This window comes from Cetorhinus maximus, chromosome 15 (assembly GCF_964194155.1).
Source record: "Cetorhinus maximus chromosome 15, sCetMax3.hap1.1, whole genome shotgun sequence".
Lineage (NCBI taxonomy): Eukaryota > Metazoa > Chordata > Chondrichthyes > Lamniformes > Cetorhinidae > Cetorhinus > Cetorhinus maximus.
In genome coordinates, this window is record NC_135893.1 from 62064070 (window position 1) to 62081255 (window position 17186).

General features: G+C 40.8%; 1 protein-coding gene across 2 annotated transcripts in view; it reads left to right on the plus strand.

Moving 5' to 3' along the window:
* mad1l1 (mitotic arrest deficient 1 like 1) overlaps nt 1-17186 on the plus strand; it is a 1010048-nt gene that overhangs the window by 810397 nt on the left and 182465 nt on the right. The gene's annotated exons all lie outside the window — the stretch shown is intronic.

A 17186-nucleotide genomic window follows, 5' to 3' on the forward strand; every position in this document is an offset into this window, starting at 1 on the left:
TTTACCTGCGGCGTGACCACCTCACTGTACGTGCTGTCCATAAAGATCTCGTCCTTGCAAATGCTCCACAGGGACTCCAGCTGCAGCTGCAGCTCCAGCTCCGAAACACGGATTTCGAATAGCTGCAGCTGGAGGCACTTCCTGCACACATGGTCACCCTGGACACTGGAAGTGTCCCTGACTTCCCACATCACACAGGAGGAGCATTCCACTTGGTTGAGCTGCCTTGCCTTGACTCACCCTTAAATTGCTCCCTTTACTTTAACCTCATCTAGTTTAACGAGTATTAAAGACAGAAGGAATACTTAGCAAAACCTACTTAGCAAGGCCGCCTCTCTTACCGAGGAAAGTAGAAAATGAAAGGATCCCTCCTTCCCTCTTCACCAAACTCCTTCTCTCACCAAACTGCAACTAATGCAGCCCAAAGCAGCACTCCAGTGCAGTCAAAAATCTGATCTGTATTGTTTCCTCGCCAGCAATACTTTGATTTTAAAATTCTCGTTCTTGTGTTCAAAAGCCTCCATGGTCTCCCCCCCTCCCTGTTTCTGTAACTTCCTTAAACCCCACAATGCCCCTAAGAACTCCGCACTCCTGCAATTTTGGTCTCTTGCACATCCCCAGTTTTCATCATTCCACCATTGGCACCATGTCTTCATCTGTTGAGGATCTAAACTCTGGATTTCCTTCCCTAAACCTCTATCCGCTCCTTTAAGACAGTCCTTAAAACCTAGCTCTTAGGCCAATCTTTTGGTCATCAGCCCTAATATTTTGTCAAATTTTGTTAATGCTCCTGCATGGCCCCTTGTGATGTTTTACTTGTTAAAGGTGCTGAATAATATAAGTTGTTGCTATGGCCTGGAAATTTTGCTAGATTCTTCTTCAGTTCTCTGTCCAAAGGCAGCCTAACCCACAACACTGTGATCTCCACCCCAGCAGGGCAAGGAGGCAGATGCCGAATACACCCCAGCCGGAATGAGAATCAAACCCCATGCTGTTGGCACCAATCTGGTCCACAGCATCCATCCAGCCAACTGGTCCCCAAGGCATCTGAGTTACATGCATGTTGTAATATGAATAGGGGTTCCAATTATTTTCCATCATAAGGCTGATCAGGAATCTCTCCTGCTCTTACTGCCTGCTCTTGGCATATGTTGGAAGAATTTGCAGATTCAATATTCATCCTGTTTGTCCACGTTATGAATACACCGTCCTTGGCCATCAAGTCCTGCAGTGGACTTGAACCTGGAGCTTCTGGCTCAGAAGTAGGAATGCTACCCACTGTGCCACAAGACCTCCTTTGCTAGACTACCTTCAGGTAACAATTTCAGCATTTTATTTGAAATCTAACCTCTGAAGAGTTTTTATTGAAACAATGGATTTAAGAAGCTGAAGAATCTGTTTATTTGTTGCTGATCTGCACATTAACAATCATTAATACTGTTGATGCATTACGGAAAAATGTATCGTTTAAAAGCTGTCAAATAGTTAAATAGTTGTACTTGAAGATTACTTTACTTTCAAATTGTTTGCACTTCAGCAGAGTGCATAGGAATCGACCATTTGACTTGTGGTAAAACAGGAAGAATTAATAGTTTCCTCCTGTGCCCACATTTCATGTTCTCTGAGACAGGAGGCTTATCATCCACAGAAACATCACTGATTTACCAATTTCATTAGGTTCAGAAGGTGAACCAGCTTCTGTGTTGAATACCTATATTCTAATTTGCCCGAGTGGCACTTTTGCCATGCGTTTTATTTTGCTGTGATTGATTTGAGTTCTTGTGTGTTCATTATTCAATGCAATTCTAATTGTGTTACTTATCAGAGAGATGAAATTGTTCAATACTATGATAAATTAACTGTAATTTGTGTGGAAAAACAAACATCTCTTCCACCCATTCGATGATGATGGGCATTGTAAGGGTGTGCAGTCAATCTCACATACCTAATTATAGCTAATTCGAATTGTTTATGTAAGTGTTGGGTAACAAGGCAAAAAAAACCCAGAGAACTTCTTCAGTTTTCAGCCAAGTCTTGATCTTTTATAGATCACATAAAGCAAGTGTGGACAGACATTGCTTTGTTGGTTTGTTTAGTTGGTTATCCCTAACGGTAGTTTTGGGCAAGATCAGATTTATGTCTGGATTTCTACAGGATATATATAGTGATGCTCAAAAACTGTCAACTGCTGTTGGACATCAGCACCAAAGACTAGTTTAAGGGATCAGAAGATGTCAATAAGTTTAATGGTGGTTTTTTTTTTTGTAAATTTCCTCAGTCTGAAAATGCCATAAAAATTGGAATTTGAAAAGCATTTTATTAAACAGGAGGAAGTGTTAAGAGAATGCTGTTTGTTATCTTTAGAGAGAGCAGAGAAAATCACCAGTTGAATTTCAAAGCCACAGTTGCTAAATCTCCTGGAATATGGTTACAAAGAGGAATCAGCAAGGACGGGGGAGAAGCACATCAGCTTAAATGCTGCAATGGCAATAAGTGGTTTGTGGACCTGAGGCTAAAAGATAATGAGAAAAAATTAAATCAAAGCTGAAAACGCAAATAAAGCATCTAAATGGCTTCAATCATTAAAGGCCTTAATTTGAACCCCTACCTGGCCCCAACTAGGCAAGAGAGGGTTGAGGAGGGACAGTTAAAATTTCAGATTGAGCAAGCTGACCCCATTCCTGCCCCTTCAAATTTTAACACACAGAAATCAGGCCACTGACAAGATTGACAGAAGGTCCCCAGCTGCATCCTCCTACCACCAGTTTCAACCTGCTGCCAGACTGTTAATTTGGCCAGCAGCCAAGTGGAAGACATTCAACATTATTTGAATAAGGCCCTGCCATTAAAATAGACAAGCCTTCCATGTCCGTGACCTTGCTGGGCTTTCGTCCAATCAAAGGGACCCCTCCACACCCTCCCTGATTCCTCATTGGTATCAGGACCATTGTCTTTGCTAAAATACAATAAAGGAAATTTCTAAAATCCGGAATTAAATAATAAAAGTAAATGTAAACAAGATAAAATGCAATGTGCCAGCACAGCTGCAGCACAATCCTGCTACTCATCGGCTTAGCCTCATAGCCTGAACCCTACTTCCCAAAAACCACTGAAAAATAAATTTGGCATGAGTGCTTAACAATAGTGTCAGTAAGTCTCAAAATTTTACATCTTTTCTTTGAACTTCATTTTATAGTTTCTTTTGAGTAGTTGAAATAATGATAACATAAGTACATGTACTGATTGTACTTCAGGGAGCTGTGCATAGGTCAACTTTCAATCTTTGAGCACATAGATTACTGAGATATAGCAGGCTTTATTTATTTAAAATATATAATTGGTTTTGATGTTTTCTGGAGTTCATAATCTTGCAACACAGCCAGTTTTGTTTTGAAGTTTCTTGAGGTCAGGCATCATTCCATGCTTGCAAAGAAAGAAAAAAATATGTGCCATCAATCTTCATGGTGTTTGCACATGGGGACTGAATACCTAATAAAGGCCTTTAAAACTATGAAGGTCTTTGATAGGATGGATGTAGGTAAGGTGGGAATCTAAAACTGGGGGTTGTAAATATAAGATGATCACTAATAAATCTAATAAGGAATTCAGGAAAAATGTCTTTATCCAGTGACTAGTTAGAATACAGAATTTGATACCACACGGAGTGGCTGAGGTGAACAGCAAACATGCATTTAAGGTAAAACTCGGTAAGGACATGAGGGAGAAATGATAGAAGGATGCATTGATAGGCTGAGATGAAGTAGGTTAGGAGGAAGCTCACATGGAGCATAAATGCCGACATAGTCCATGGACCAAATAGGATGTTTCTGTGCTGTAAAGTCTGTGAAACTCAAAGTGACATAGGGGCAGAGTTTTATGCTCCCCCACCAGCAGGTTCTTCAGATGGCCTTCTGACCGGGCTCCTGCCCGTCCCAACCTCTGTGCAATTTTGCAGTGGGATGGACGAGGCCTAGGCTGGTCCACCCACCCTTGTCACAGTTGAGGCCCTTAAATGGACAATTAATGACCACTTAAGGGCCGTTTCCCACACAGCCTCAATTTTCAGGCTGATGGGAGGAGTTGAGGGGCAGGGGGAAGCTTGGAAAGTGCCTCGGGCAGGAAGGGATCTGAGCAGTAAGCCCAAGTTCCTACTGACGTTCTCTACAAGGATATTCAGGCGCTGCACTTTCTCTGAATGATACCCTGATCTGTCTCAATCCTGTACGACCTTGGTTATGGAGCTTTTTCAATGATTGCCTTCCTTCTGTTGATCTTGGACCCATATTCTTTCCCCAAGCTTCACCACTTGTAACTCATGTGCCTTATGCTTGTGATTAAAGTTCCAAGCCTGGCTGCTTCTCTGTTCTTCAATATTACACATTTCATCTTTTTTGTTCTCCCGATTGTATCAAAGTTCAAGAATTTCATTGCTGTTTTCATGGTGAAGTTCCAATAGTTCATCAGTCTTGGTTTTTAATACTGCATTCAACCAACTATTCTGATTCATCAGCAATTCCTGTCCCTGTTCAAAGCGTTTTTTCTCCATACTTAATAGAGACTTCTGATACTTGAAGTTCATCAAGTTTTATTTGATGATCTGTCTTCTTCGACAAGTTTATAATTTAGACATTTCAAGTCCTCATTCAAGTGTTCTACTTCATGTGACCGACACTCCAGTGTTCTCACCAGTTCTCATTTTACCTTGGCAAACTCATCTTGCGTGCGTGAAAGTTGACTCTCTATACTATCATTTTATTGATTGGAATAGCTTCTCTTAAACCATATAACCTAAGCTTTTCTTTAACCAGTTCATACTGCCTGATTTCTCTCTCCCTTTGAAACTCTCTGCCTCTTTCTTTTTCTCTTTTTTCTCTTGTTAACTGCTCTCTCTCTGGAGTTCAAGCTTCTTCATTTTTTTTCTGCCTCAAAGTGTTTCATCTGCAAATGAGTTCTAGCTAACTCAACTGAATTTCTGTCTGGATTAACTAATTCTTCTTCCAACCCCAGATGCTGTTATATAACCTTAATTACTTCTGCTTTCTTGGTCCCTGTAAACAATTTTGGAAATTCATTAAGTTCCAACAGCACCTTTTAATTTGATGGGTGAGGGTTGCACTGTAATCGGTTTGTGCCATTTGACTTCATCGGATGAAACAGAAACGCCTGCACCTCTGTCTAGTTTAAACTCTTATGGGCTGTTCATCCACTTCGAGTTTAATACTCCAATACTTGTTTTCAGTGTCATTTATCTCCCCCAGGAAGGTTAGTTCCTTTGTTTGTGGTTCTTCCGCTTGTTGTCTGAGGGTCTTAGAAAATTTTCTGTCTCTTTTTACAGGTTGTCAGCATTTTTGAGTGACAAACAGTTTTGAAATGGCCTACTTTTCCACAGTTGTGGCACCCAGCCCCCTGCTGGACATTCTTCTCGCTTGTGCAGTTCATTCCCGCCACACTGAAGATATTTCAAAATGGCAGTCAGTGCACTTTTCCCCATTTTGGCAGGCTTAGGCTTTGGCGTGCTTTCTCTTTTATGACCGACAAGCTGAATGGCCTTACTTGAACTTCTCCACGGGACCTTGCCTTCCCTGCGAACAAACGCCCGATTCTGTTTCCTGAGTTCTGTTTGCTTCACAATCTACACTGCTTTTATTAGTGTTGAATCCTCTCTTGCCTGTAAGTGATCTGATAATGCATCGTTTAGGACCCCGACTACAATCCTGTTGCAAGTCAGTTCAACCTTTAAGATTCCATAATCGCAGCTCTTTGCCAGCCTATAGAGATCATTGATGAACGAATCCATGCTATTGCCCCGTCTTTGCTTTCCTTTACTGAATTTAGCCCTTTCTATTATTAAATTCTGGTAGACACTGAAATAAGAATTGAAAGCTTGCAGGACTTCTGCATAAGAAGTTGAAGTCTCATCAACTTCCTGCCTAGTTATCACCCAGTCAGCCATAGATCCAACTGCATAAAGTAGTGCACTGACCTGGTCTTTTTGATCTTTTTGTGTAATCCTGAAACACTGGTTCTGGGAGTGGTAGTGTGGATTCCATGCTCCTGCTGAACCATGGAATTGTTCCCGCTTCTGTGCTGCTGCTTTCTTCTTTGGTCCGGGTTCACTGCTGTCTGGTCTCCAGGCCTGTGTCTCAGCTTGCATCTGTTGCTCCCCTGATGTTCCGACTTCTTGGTGAGTCTTATTTTTTTTTTCTTTTGTCCTTCCTTCAAGAATCTCTTTTTTTGCCAACCCTCTATCTTCTGTTTCAGGTTCACTGCACCTTTTACTCGCTGCCAGCCTGATTTGTTGTGTGGTCAGGGTCTAGATGGGGGTTTTGGGATTACCTGTTCTCCCAAAGTATGCTGCTTGAGTCTGTAGTTTCTCAAAACATTACTTTTTATTTACTGTAAGTCTTTGCACATTTGGATTTCGACACAAGGTTGGAGCTCCTCTTCCTTCCAGATCCCTCTCACTTTTCAGTCATGTGATCGGACATCATTATTACACCAGCATCATGTATGCTTCTGGTGTTAGCTCTTTACTCTATATGGACCAGGATGGAAAGTTGGGTCATCAGCAGATTATTGGAAATAGGATCAAGGCAGCAGGAGATGGGTCTCGTGGACAAGATGATCTTAGAAAGGTCATGAGGGGAGACAGGAGAGAAATTAAAGAAAGATGTGAGTTCAGAGCTGGGGCAAGGGATAGCATTAAAGAAAGTTTGGCCAGTGGCCTAGTGGAATGGAGGAACATGGCAGAGGCAGCCAGTCGGATCGTCTTGATTTAGCGACAAAGAAGTCCATGAGCTCCTCGCACTAATTGTTGGAGTTGAGGGTGAAAGGGACAGGGGAGAAGGGTTTGAAAAGATGGTTTGCAGTTAAGAAAAGAAGGCAGGAATTATCTTTGCATTCCAGGATGATTCTGGAATAGTGAACAGTTTTAGCAGACGGGATTAGGATTTATCAGTGTTTTGAGTAGGCTAGCCAGTACTGGCGGTGGACAGCTAAATCAGTTGTCCACCATATCCTTTCAACACTGTGTCCCTTAGACTTAAGGGAACAGAGATGTGGGTCATACCAGATGAAACGGCCGGGGTGAGGAAGAGTAATGGTTTTATTGGAGACTTGGGTATCAAAGGTGGAGGTGAGAGTGTGATTGAGCAAATCAGTAGCTGCAGAAAAGCAGCAGAGGAGATTTACCAGGATGTTGCCTGGGCTGGAGAATTTTAGTTATGAGGAGAGATTGGATAGACTGGGGTTATTTTCCCTGAAGCAGAGGAGATTGAGGGGGGACATGATTGAGGTATATAAAATTATGAGTGGCATAGATAGGGTAGACAGGAAGGAACTTTTTCCCTTGGTGGAAGAATCAATAACCAGGGGGCATAGATTTAAGATAAGGGGCAGGAAGTTCAGAGGGGATGTGAGGAAGAATTTTTTCACCCAGAGGGTGGTGGGAACCTGGAACTCTGCCTGAAAGAGTGGTAGAGGCAGAAGCCCTCATAACATTTAAGAAGTATTTGGATGTGCACTTGTGATGCCATGGCATACAAGGCTATGGGCCTAGTGCTGGAAAGTGGGATTAGAATAGATAGGTACTTGTTTGACCGGCGCAGACTCGATGGGCCGAAGGGCCTTTTTCCGTGCTGTGGACCTCTATGACTCTAAATGTTGTGGTGAATGAAGGACTAAAGGCGAGATAGTTAGGATTTTAAATGTGCAGTTTTAAGTGAATTGGTTGAAGAGTGATAGAAGGAAGTGATCAGAGGATGAGAATTCATTTGGTGCAGAGGCCGAGGGAGGAAAGCGGTGAAGATATCTCAGTGATAAAATGTTTATCCTACTTGGGAGGGCGATACAGAACGATAGTTTTGAAAGAGAGATGAGAGGGGTGGAACAAGGTGAGACGCCCAAAAGAGGAGGGAGTGCTAGAGGAGGGGGCGGGGGGTGTTCAGGCAAAGGTGTGATCTGGTGATAAATACCATACCACCACTATGGGTTTTGGTGAGGCAAGTGCTGGAAGATGTAGCCAGGCAGATGGCTTCATTAAGATATCATCACCCCTCAGCCAGACTTCCGTCAAGGCCACAATATTGACGCAATCAACCACAATAAGTTCATGGATGGCAAGGGCCTTAAATTAAGGGGCGTTCTAGAGGAGATGTTTAGAGGGATTGTGAGAGCTGATCTGCTGGCAGAGTGCACAGGACCAGCAATGGGGAGGGGTGAGTTGGACAAGAAGAGGATTGGCAAGGTTAGCCCCACATGGGGCACTGGGCATAAAGATTGACATGAGACTCCGGTTGGCAGTTGAGATTTCTGCTTCTAATGAGCCAACGCTGAGTGCCTTAATGAACCATCAGAGTGGCAGTCAAAATGCGCACACGGATGGATGCAGGAAGTGCTCAAGTTACATAGGCCTAGTTACATTAAAATTAGGATACATAAAAACATGATAGTAAACAGGAAATAGATAGGAGATAATTGGAAGGAGACCGGAATTGAAGCCAGGGGTCCCATGGCAGCATAATAATGGAATCAGCATGAATCAGTAATGAGCTATTGTCGGGATTAGAGACGGGTGATGCAAGTGAAGTCCAGAAGCTGTTTGAAGATATAGAGGTACAAAAAAGGCAAAATAAGACCCAACTGAATTAAAAATGGTTGGATGGAGGAATTCTACACTTTTCAAAATTGTACATCAATTGGCTGTCAAATTTCCCAGTGTCCCCAAAACAAAGGCAGAACCCTTGTTTGTTAGATCTATGCAGTTTTTTGGAGGGAAAGGGGAGGGTAGTTGAGGATTCTGACCAAGAGGAGCCTTGCAGTATTTCAGAGTTAGTGTATTTTCTGCTTTAAAAAGAAAATTGAAACTTGCCGGCATAGCTTGACTTAAAAGGATCCCATTTGTTCAGCATTTCTGTGTTTAACATACATAACAGAGAAGGCACTTCAATTAACAGTTTTTTGAGAGTGAGTGTGTTTTGCTTCTCCCCATGAATAATTGCTTTAATTTATTTTCACGTTGGTACTGTTACATCTATTGAATATTATACTGGAATTCCCATCTATCTGTGTTAGCAGATCAATTTTATGGTGTCAGGAATTATATGGAGAAAGGCATCCTTTTCCAAAGTCAGCCACTTGGTTGAACTATTGCATTGTGGTCATTTTATTGGCTGCATATAGTGACATCACTATTTGTGGCCAGAATACAGATGATTAGGTAATTCCCCTGTTAATCTCGCCTCGAGACCGCACTCCTATAAGTGACTGAAATTGATGTTACGCATGTATTTTGTATGATGCAGCTATCCTCCAATTCACTGCATTTTGCTGTTTCTATTAGGAGACATAATCACCCTGCTTCAGTCATAAAATCTGTTTTCTGTAGTTTGTAGAGAGTCTTTTTAATTGGACTCTGTGGACTGTTGCTGAGTAAATGCACTCTGTTTGCTATAAAATAGACTCTGCTGTGAGCCCCACTAAATTTTGCCCCACCTCCAACTGATTGGCTGACACACTGTTGTCAATCGGCACTGCATTTTCTTTTGTTTCATTTTATATATTAACTAATCTTGTAAATATTTGCTGAAACTGATTCTTCTCCAAAAACTTCATACTATCCTTGCTACTCCTCGTTCGGACATCTCAAACAAGCCTGTAGAACACATGGATATCCAGTTGCAAAGTTTATGTTGCAGGAAGCAGACAAATCTCACAGTTATCATAGATAATCATACAGAATCTGAACATACAGGTATTGCACCAAGAGTGAAACGCCAAAGATTTGAGACTATCATTGCCTGCGTGACAGGTTTCCAGCCTTGGCTGTGCTATGGGGATACAAAGAAGGTGCTTCTTAGGACAGAATGAAGAGAAAGCATGGTGAAAAGCTGCCCTGGCCCAGTATCTTCCTCCTTTTGGCAATTGTTTCCAATATTGGATGGGCAGAGACTTGAGTGCAGATTACTTGCCTGCCCTCTCGCCCAGGAATGACACACTATGTGGGAGATAATTAAAAGAAAAAAGTTCTCCAGGTGGTTAAAGTTATCGCTGAAAGTAATTGAACCATTCAAACCAGAACCAATTCTTGAGCTGTGTCTAGGCCCTAAGCTTTGGAATTCTCTGTCTAAACTTCCCTATCTCCTTTTTTAAATCACTATCCTTAAGAACTACCTCTTTGAACAAGCTTTTGGTCACCTGTCCTAATGTCTCCATATTGAGTCTTGGTGTCAAAATTTGTCTAATAAAGTTCCTGTGAAGCACTTATGGACATTTTACTACATTAGAGGTGCTATATAAATGCAGGTTGTTGTCTGTGCTTATTTAGGTGATTTATAACAGATTGGGCACTAGAGTTGTTACACACCTGGATTTGGGAAGGATAGAAGTCAACCAATTTTCTGGCTCTTCAACACTATCCAACAATACTCCTGTTCAGGCCACATACAAGTCAATCCGTTTAAGTTACTGCGCATGCGTGACCATGCAGAAAGATCTAAAGGGCCCGTGCACCCAACTGAATTCGCCACACATTACAGAAAAAAGAGGGCATGTTGTTGTTCAGTTCTTCTTTCAGAAAAGAGCAATTTGTGATCATGGAATCATGCCATAGTGCCCCTAACCTGCAGAGACTCTTGGCCTATATTCTCACATGGCAAATTGGGTGAGATACTGAATGGGTGCCTGGCACCTGTGGAGTTTTTTCCCACCAAAGGGCAGTTGTTTCAGGAGAGGGTGAGAGAAAATAGGTGACGGGGGGAAAAAAGAGCCTTTAACAAGGGGAGAAAATTACTAGAAAATAGAGAAAAGAAACTTGCTCTCCTAAACCATAATCATCCTGACTGCTTGAGATTGTTGGTGTGTTGCACTTCAGACAAAATGTCAGTGTTTATCTTCTGAATTGAAAAGCATCCTGTTGTAAGTGTACGTAGGTTTAATCCCAAAGGTCAGTGCTTGTTACATCCTTCAGTTTATTATCTTTTTTGCCAAGCGTATTGCTCTTTAGTGCAAAAAAAAGTCAATATAGTGCATTGCCTGGAGAGACACACAGGTGAAATCTAAGACTGACTCCAGTGTCAGACTAATCCTGCAATTACTTTGTCAGGAAACCAGTATCATGTTGGTCAAAAAGAATGCAATGGTAGAAAGAATGAAAGACTTGCTTTTATATCACAACCTCAGGACATCCTTTACAGCCAACTATGTACTTTTTTTTTGACATGTAATCACTGTTGAATTGTACAAAATGTGGCAGCCAATTTATGCACAGCAAGGCCCCACAAACAGCAATGTGATAATGATCAAATAATCTCTTTTTGGCGTTAGTTGGGGAATAAATGTTGGCCAAGACATTGGAGGGAACCCTCCTGTTCTTTGAAATAGTGCTATGGGATATTTTACCGCCACCTGAGTAGGAAGCTGGGGTCTCATCCTGAAGGCAGCACTATTGAGTTCTGCACTGTGAGCGTCAGCCTAGATAATGTTTTCAAGCTTCTGAAGTGGGGCTTGATCCTACAATCTTCTGTGTTAAAAGTAAGAATGCTACCAGCTGAACCATGGCTGATACCTCATATAAAATATCATATCAGTGCAATCTTTCATATGCATTTTATATTAAAATGATGTCACTATTGCCCTGAGTTCTTGTCTTCAAGAGGTAGATATGCATTCTTCTCCAGATTCTATGGTCAGTTATCGAACCCTATGATGATCCAAATTTCGCGGTGCTCCCTGCCTGTCACCTGACTGCTATTAACATTTGTTTCATGTGCAGTTCAGGCACATCTGCCATTGGATCCACATGTGACATTGTAAATAGGGTTCAATACTATTGATCCTTCTAAACTAGTTCTTGTTGTGATTACAATGTGTGTCAATCCTGTTGAAAGTGTCAAAGTTGGGAATTCAAGGCTGCTGATGCATCAAGATACTGCAATGTTATAACCGGCAGGTTCATCACTGTGTTGAAGGTTGCTGGTTTATCTCAACTTCTCTACTTAGCAATCTAAATATCTGTCAGTATATTGACGGCATTGAAGTTGAAATTCAAGGGCAGATTGTCAAATTTGTTTTCCTGTTCCATTTCTTGAAGTCTTAGCTGTTGAATGACAATATATAGATTGCTTTGTTATGACTGTATGAGCGTGCCTCTATTGAAATTAACAGCTTTTCGACTGATGTGGAGATGCATGATGTGTTTCTTGTGGAGGGCACAGTGTTAGTTTGCAGCTCTACATCTTAATTCACAAAGTATTGATCCTTCAGTATATGCTGCAGGTCTGTAAGTAGGCAGTTCGAATTCCAGCTGTTTGAAAAGCATTCAACCTTTCTGTTAATGACGTTTTATGTCACTGAAGAGTGTCTTACAGACACAGGCAGTTCTCCTGCTGTTGAACAAATTGTTCGATTGCAAGTATCCCTGATCAATCTAGTTTTCAGGGCAATGTGAAACTTTCTTTTGCATCCTGTTTGTATTACCAAAGATTACAAACTTTCAAAGTGAACTTGCAGGTTAAATATAATTGTAGCTTTGTAAAGGTTTATATGCGTGTGCATAATTTATATATATATATATATACATTATATATGTATATTAATTATGGGATGTTGGTTCTCGCATTTGGAATATCTTTCATTTCAGATGTTCAGTGTAAAGGTCAAGCAGCACTAGGTCATCTTTAAACACTGCATGCAGAATAAAGCTTTCTTGATTCTGCCCCAAATCACAGAAAGCCCCCCTCTGCATCTGTGTGGCATTCTTCAATTTACCATTCAAGTTGTGCTGGTGAATTGCCAATTCACGGATGGTTTTAGGTTGTGTACTCATGATGATTAGAAATGAATTAAGACTGTTCATGCTCCTTTCACGTAGGACTCTTGTAGCTGAGAAACACGATATTTTCATCCAATTAGTCAGGGCAGGATTGGAACCCAACTTCCTGAAATGAAATGCTATTGTTCAAATTGTTGTACCATCTGGTACCCCCGTGATTTATAATTTGTCGTGAACTCCTTGAATAGATTCTAATCACTATGATAAACATTCTGACTACGTCAATAGCAAGTCATCCCAGGCTCAATGCAGAATTGAAGAATTCTAATGGATGCTTTGAGTTGTGCTTTTATTTTCCCGACTATTCCTTCCTCTATGCTCTCTTTTGCTTTGCTTGCTCTCTCTCATTCTTTGACAGTCAAATTAAGAACAACTTTTATTTGCCACTGAAGTAACAGCCACAATCACGATTATTGGATAAGCAGACTGTTTAACTGCAGACCTTACTCAGCAAACCCAAAGCCACAGATAATTATCAGTCTTCAACTCCCTTCATTCTTCCTACATGGCATGAGGGACAAAATATACGTTCATAACAATATGAATATAAATTACAACATCCTTTCAGAGGCAATCAGTAAAACAGGCCTGTCTATAGTTAATGAACAAGAAAATCATTCCATTGGGTAATAGGTGGGATTCTTACAGAGAATGCAAAACCCCAAATTTTAAAAAAATAATTAGCTAGCGTGCATCTTCCCTTTTTCATCAAATATCCCTGAACTCATGTATGTAGAACTTTTCATTACTTGACTGTGCAGTTGTTCCAAAATTACAGTTATACATAAATTAAGTGATTCAGCTATCCTCAACTACTCAATATGTTACAAAATCAACCATACATTTCAGGTGTCGAGTTTCACTTGTCAAATGAAAAAAGGTCACTCAAATTTTTAAATACATTTTCTCCTAAATTTTCCTTAAAACTTAAAACTTTTGCCAATGATGACTGGCTAAGGTAACGAAAAACCCAGCAGCCCTGAATATACTAATGAGTGTGTTTTGATCAGATTAGGACTCCTGCTTTCTTCAAGTTGGTGAATTGGATTAGCAGCACTTTTTGGAAGGTTCCTCTTCATCTTCGAGAATGAGTTGGAAAATTTTCACGCTTAGGGAGGAAAATTCAAAATAATTAATTGATGTTTTTACTGTGGGAATTGAAATCACAGTTGTTCTCAAATTTGTAACCTGAGAAATGGATTACACTACTAAGGATATTGGTAAAGAAAAGATTCATATAGATCAAAGACGAGCTTTCAAAAGCCATGAAACGTAAGTCAGTAGTTTGATTTGTGCATCTTGATTTTCTACATGTGAGTTACAGTCATTTATCATTGACTTTTACTTACAACAAAGCAGCAGCTACATTTGATTTGTTGTCCCAAATCAATAACTTGGCTGAAATTATGAAGTAATAGGAAAGGAAGTTGTGGACACTAATGCCCAAACGCTTGGTGGCACTGTGCATTAATATAACAACACAAATGGTCACCTCAGTTTGCTTTTTTTTATTCATTCATGGGGTATGGGCATCGCTGGCTAGGCCAGTATTCATTGTTCATCCCTAATTGCCCTTGAGAAGGTGTTGGTTTACCCATCTTCTTGAACTGCTGCAGTCCATGTGGTATAGGTACACCCACAGTGCTGTTAGGATAGGAGTTCCAGGATTTTGATTCAGCAACGGTGAAGGAACAGTGATTGAGTCCAAGTCAGGATGGTGTGTGGCTTGGAGGGGAACTTGCAGGTAATATTCAGTATTAAGTTTGCAACCTTCTTGTTAATTGCATCTCAGCTATTATTTTTTCTTTAGTTTTCACCAAACTCACATTCAATTTTTAAAAAGTTCATGCTACTTTATCTCAGAATTGTGTAATCATTTGAATTGGGCTTCATTTTGCGCCTTGGAAAGCATTATGGAATAATCTGTTCTGATGCTGAGTCTTTACAGTGCAAACTTCATAGAACCGTCTGATATAGGGGAACTAATATACAAGCCAGTAGATCTTTATGGCATTGTTGTCATTATCTCAGATCTTGGCGTATAATTTTTAATATTTACTGCTGTCTCAATATGATAGTAACTCACATGTCTTGTAATAAAGCACGATAACTGACACAATATATCACATAGCTAACCTGAGATAGACGTATTATTTACCTTACAAATGCTGAAAGATAGAACCTTCACATATATAACATATGCAGTATGATTTATCTACCTTTTTACAAGCTTGCTTAGCATACAAGTAACTTGACAACTATTCCCAGTTATTTACTTTCTGAAATATTAGACTATTCCCTTTCCCAGATGCTAATACTCCTTCACTTCATCATTCTTCCTTCCTGCCTCTTCAAAATCTGCCACACTTTTCTCTGTTAATTCAAAGAGATTTTTCCCCCCTTTCCCACCTTACTTCCCACATTGGGTTTGCAGTCATTGGTGTAACAGTACCAAGGGAAGATTTTAGTCGACTGTTGGCTTCATGACCAACAACTGGGCATGTGACCATTCCACCTGGCATGGGTCTAGCTCATAACCTGACCCTAGCTTCAATAAATTTTATTTATCTAGAATTTGCAGCTCAGAAATAGGCCATTCAGCCCAACTGGTCTGTGCTGATGTTTTATACTCCACATAAGCCTCCTCCCACCCTTTATCTAACCCTATCAGTATATTATTCTATTCCTTCCTCCCTCATATTTATCTAGTTTCCTTTTAAATGCTACTCACCTCAACTACTGCTTATGAGATCAAGTTTCAGTTTTACATCACTCTTTGGATAAAGAGGTTTCTTCTGAATTCTTTATTGGTGACTATCTTACATTTCCGATCTGTAATTTTGGACTCCCACATGAGTGAAAACGCCCTCCCTACATATACATTATCAAACCCCTTTGTAATTTTAAACACTTCTATTAGGCCACCTCTCAGTCTCCTCTTTTCTAGAGAAAAGAGCACCAGCCTGTTAATTATTTGATTACTATTGCTGCATAAAATGATGAACAAATAGCATTAACTTGATATTTATTTAGCACCTTTAATGTAATAAGATGTCCCAAGGCACTTCATAGAAGCATTATAAAACAAAATATGACCCAAAGCCACATAAGACGATTTTAGGGCAGAAGATCAAAAGCTTGGTCAAAGGTTTTAAGGAGTATCTCAAAAGAGGAAGGTGACATGGATGCATGGAGAGACGTAGGGAGGAAATTACAGAGTTTAGGGCAGAGGCAATTGAGCGCACTGTCACCAATGGTGGAGCAATTAAAACCATGGATGCTTAACAGGCCAGTATTAGATGAGCACTGATACCTCAGAGGGTTGTGGGGCTAGAGGAGATTACAGAGATAGGGAGGGATGAAGCCATGGAGGGATCTGAAAACAAGGATGAGAATTTTAAAATCAAGGTGTTGCTTGACCAGTAATCAATGTAGCCAAGCGAGCACAGTTAATAGATGAATCAGACTTGGTATGAGTTAGGATACAGGCAGCAGAGTTTTGGATGACCTTAAGTTTACGGTGGGTAGACTGTGGGAGAATAGCCAAAAGTGCATTTGAATAATTGAGCCTAGAGGAAACAAAGGCATGAATAAGGGTTTCAGCAGCAAATAAGCTAATGCTAGTGTGAAGTCAGGCAATGTTCTGGATGTAGAAGATGTCAGACTTGGTGATAATGCAAATATTGTGAACAGCCTGGTTTAGTCTCAAACAGTTGCCAGGGAAAGGGATGGAGTCAGTAGATAGGGAATGGAGTTTGGAGTGAAGACTGAAAGCAATAGCTTCAGTCTTCCCACTATTAATCGAAGAAAATTTCTGCTCAATCAGTACTGGATGTTGGATAAGCAGTCTGAGGAGTTAAGAGAGGTGGTGTTGAGGTAGAACTGAGTGTTGTCAGCATACATATTCAAGCTAATGCTGTGTTTTCGGATGATCTCACCAAGGGATGGCATGGAGCTGAGAAATAGGAGGGGGCCAATGGATAGATCCATGGAGGGCACCAGAGGTAACAGTGCAGCAGCAGAAAGAGGAGCCATTGCAAGTGATACTCTGGCTACAATTAGCTAAACAAGAATGGAAACAGGTGAGAGCAATCTTACCCAGCTGCACGACAATGGAGAGGAATTACGGGAGGATGATGTGGTCAACTGTGTAAAACATAGCATATAATTTGTGACTTTGATAAAAGCCACTCCTGTACTGTGATAGGAAAGGAAATCTAATTGGAGGGAATCAAAGAGGCAGTTCCAGGAAAGATGTGCACAAATTTGGGAGATGACAACACACACAAGGACTTTGGAGAGAAAAATGAGGTTGGAGATGGGACTGTAGTTTGCAAGGATGGTGGGGTCCTGGGCA